Source organism: Petaurus breviceps, unplaced genomic scaffold (genome assembly GCF_028583685.1).
Source record: "Petaurus breviceps papuanus isolate PSGF00001 unplaced genomic scaffold, PetGlider_PUasm1.0 138, whole genome shotgun sequence".
In the NCBI taxonomy this organism is placed as follows: Eukaryota; Metazoa; Chordata; class Mammalia; order Diprotodontia; family Petauridae; genus Petaurus; species Petaurus breviceps.
Window position 1 is genome coordinate 26,002,581 of NW_027185694.1, and position 3,976 is coordinate 26,006,556.

At 44.5% G+C, this 3,976-nt stretch overlaps 1 protein-coding gene across 1 annotated transcript in view; it reads right to left on the minus strand.

The window, feature by feature from the left end:
- LOC138144295 (tektin-4-like) overlaps positions 1 to 3,976 on the minus strand; it is a 166,942-nt gene that overhangs the window by 162,378 nt on the left and 588 nt on the right. The window lies entirely within an intron of this gene.

Sequence of the window (3,976 nt, forward strand, 5' to 3'; positions counted from 1 at the left end):
GGGCTTTTTGCCACAGTAGGACTCTGCCACCAGACAGGGGAGTTTTCTTCCCAAACGCTGGACTTTTCTCAGCTGCTGGAGATATTAGATGGGTGCCCTCTCTGAGGTCTCCACACGCTCTGGCAAGCTGGACACACACCCCAGGACCTCCACCCTAGACTGCAATCCAGATCCAAGCAGGTTAAAGCAAGAGCAATTACCCCTCAGACTGGTGCTTGTTCCCCCTAAATTCTGCAGGCCAGGAGCTGAAGCTGCCATGTGGCACTGGCTGTCTGTGCCAGCGTCTCAGCCGTTTCGCGCCCCGGGGGTAAAAGCCACGCACTCCCACTTACTGGGTCCCAAAGTCCAGACTGCACTGGCCTCTCACCTTGTCCTTCGCATCTATGTATTGATAAATCTGGAAATGGCCACAGCTGCTGCTGATCTGGAGTCCCTCTGGCTGGAGGCTGGTCAGGCCCGCCCTGGGGCTAAAGCCTTGGTGTGGTGCTGGGCTGGGCTCCCAGAGTGCTGCGCTGGTGGGTTCCTGCCGGCCTGCCGGGCTGTTCTCAGCAGGAGGTTAGCTTCTCTGTGTCATTATGTGGGTTCTACAGCTCCAAAGTTTGTTTAGAGTCCCCTTTTTACATGGATTGGGGAGGGTCGAAGCTGGAGCAGTTGGAGGGTCGTGCTTCTACTCCACCATCTTGGCTCCGCCCCCCCCCATTGACTTTTCACTCTATAACTTCCCAACATCTAATGAGATGATGTTGTCTCATTAAATGAGATAACATTTGTAAACTATATGGCATATAGTAAAACCTTACATGTCCCTTCCTTCCCTTCCCTTCCCTCTCATTCCCCATCCCTCCTCTTCCCTTTTCTCTTTTCCTTCTCTTTTCCATTTTCTCTTTTCCTTTCCTTTCCTATTTCCTTTTTTTCCTTTCCTTTCCCCTTTTCTTTTATCCTTTCCTTTTTCCTTTCCTTTCCCTTTCCTTACTAGTGTCTTGGTAACTGCAATTTTGCCATTAAACTTTTTGGTCTTTGGTTCCTAAAGAAATTAGATACCTTTGGGAGAGAGAACACCTAAAACCTTATCAACCACCAAAGACAAACTCTGCTCTGTGTCATAGTTCATTATTTCAGGCACAGGCTAACCCTGTCGATTTACTTTGGGAAGCCAGAGCTTCTGATGATAGACTAAGGTTCCAAGTTCAGGCCTCTGTTGGAAGTGGGCCTGGTCCTGACAAGTACATACTCCAGGAGTGTAATAGAGAGAGGGTTTCCTCTTTACTTGCTACAGAACCTCTGATTGTTTTAGTCCCCTACAGAGTCACAGTGGCTGAAACATTCAGATTCTCCAGCCCCAGGGACCCTTATAATTCATCTCTTAGACTAAGGATAGAAATGAGGAAGCAGCCTTTGTGGTGCAACGGGGCCAGGGAAAGGACCAAACCTAAACTGCATAAACTGGAATGGGTTGCAGATAGTGGTTGTGGATTCTGTTACCCTAGAAAATATGGTCCAATCAAATCTATGAGCATCCTAAATTATACAGTGAAGAGGATTTCCAGGTAATACACTGTCTGTGGGACAAGAGCATGGTGACAAATCCTATTAGATGAATAATAGAAAAGTATAGGGCAGAAAGACATTTTAAAGAACATTTCTGTTCTTTTAACCAAAGTGACAAGAACTCTGGGATGGGAGCTGGGACACTAGGTTTCAAAACCCTTTTAGTCAGAAATTGACTATGAATTTGTACACATCCTTTTGACTCAGACCTCAGTTTCTTCCATTGTATGACGAAAAGGTTGAAATAGATGACAAGTTTCCTCCCAGCTCTGACAGTCTATGAATTAAGAAGATTCTAAGCAATGCCTTTATTTCCCTTCTTTAAACATCTAGCATAAAGTGCTATTTGCTGTCCTTTAACTGGTCTCTGGGCGTAAATGCCATCTAACCCCAAACTGGAAGCTTCCTGAGTATGCAACTCTGCTTTTCAGGTCTGCTTTTCATCTCTCTCTCCCAACAGCATAGCTGAGCACAAGGCTAGGCACACAGGGGAGCCCCTTTGTTTCTTGAGTTATTCTTTCCATCATATGACAGAGACCTTTAAAGATCATTTCAGAGTCCTCAGAAGAAGGTTAAAACAGCTTATCCTGAATGAAATTGTAGAATGAATGTTAGAATCAGGACTGAAGCCCAAATCTCCAAAATTAAATTCTCTCATTTTCTTTACTATGCCATGTTTCTTTTCCCAATATTCATTCATATTGACAGGAAAAAATGTGTTTTCAACAGAAAAGCAGTGTTTTTAAGTGGAGGGAACTAAGGAACAGAATGGAAGTGAGTTGCCCAAAGTTGCAGTGACAATTAGTCTTAATATATATTTGAGGATTTAAACTAGGTGGCACAGTGGGTGGAGTGCTGGGACTAGAGTCAGGAAGACTCCTCTTTGTGAGTTCAAATCTGACCTCAGAATCTTACTATCTGTGTGACCCTGGGCAAGTCACTTAACCCTGTTTGCCTCTGTTTCCCCATCTGTAAAATGAGCTGGAGAAGGACATGGCAAACCACTCCAGTATCTCTGCCAAGAAAACTCAAAATGGGGTCACGGATAGTAGGACACAACTGGAAAATGACTCAACCACAAAAAGGGATGGAAGAGATCTTAGCAGTCACCTAGTCTAACAATCTCATTTGACATTAAAGAGACTGAAGCAGTGCGGTTAAGGGGCTTGCCTAAGGTCACACAGGGAGTAAGCTGAGGAGCAGGAATTTAAACCCATGTCTTCTACTAAGGGGAAGTGTATTTCTTCATTCCCCAAAATGAAACTGGTGGAATGGATGGGTGGTGTTTGGGTGAGAGCACTAGGTGAATGAGGGTTAGGACACACCAAATGGAGGAAAAGAGGCATTGGGGGAAAGAAATCAAATTTCATATGATATTGCTCATAGGTGACCCTGGAAAAGAACCTGGATTTTCACAGTAGAATGAGTCATGAATTTGTCAATTGTGTCCACATCTCCTCCTCCCCATTTACCCTAGTGGGATAGACATAACTAAGAATGGACAGAGTCGAAGCCCAGCCTGACCAGAAAGAGAGAGACCCTGAATCTCATGTAGTTTAAATGCATGTTGTAGATATAGGGAGAGTTGAAAGGAACCTTGAGAATTCTTGTTTATAAACCCCTCATGGGGAAACTGTAGTCCAGTAGGGAGAAGTCACTTGTTTCATCACAGGAAGAGAGCAGCCAAACCAGGGTCTAGGAGCCTGGTATCAGATGGAAGCAGTGTGTGAACAAATGACACAGGGAGACCCAACACACCGAGGATCCGCATTGTTCAGTGAAAAAGTTCTAATTTACTTCTTCTGCTTACGCATGATTATAGGCCATTTAGCTTTCCGGGCTCCTCCTCTGTGAAGAGTGACTTGGACTTAATAATGACCTCTAGACTGTCCCTTTAAAAGGTCTTTCTGGACCATTTGTCAGTCCCATATTCTGACCACACTCTTTTTTCATTTTTCCCCACCCCTCCCCACGCATCCAGGAGAGACATGACTAACTGTGTATCTGCATCTACCAGAAAATTCAGTAGACTAATTCTGATCCTACCTTGTGTTGACAAAAAAACAATGTAAAAATTGGGAAAATCATATGCTGCCAATGTGACTTTGGGGAAGGTCCTTTCTCCTTTCCAGGCCTAAATTTCTTCATCTGTTAAATGAAAGGGTTGGACTAGGCAATCTTTTGGGTCTCATCTTCTATAAATTCTGCTTTCATGTTCTGGACTTATCCTTTCAGGCCCTCTATTCCCTCCACCTCTGTTACTTCCAAAGTCATAAATAAAACCTCAAGCCTGGCCCCTTCTGTCAGGGAGAAGCATGTTGTGGGTAAGAGGGACCCTCCTCCTAATAGGTTTGCATTTCACAAGGTGGCAATGTTACCTCCAAAAGTAATGAAATTCTAATGGCAGATGAGAGGGCATGGATACCCT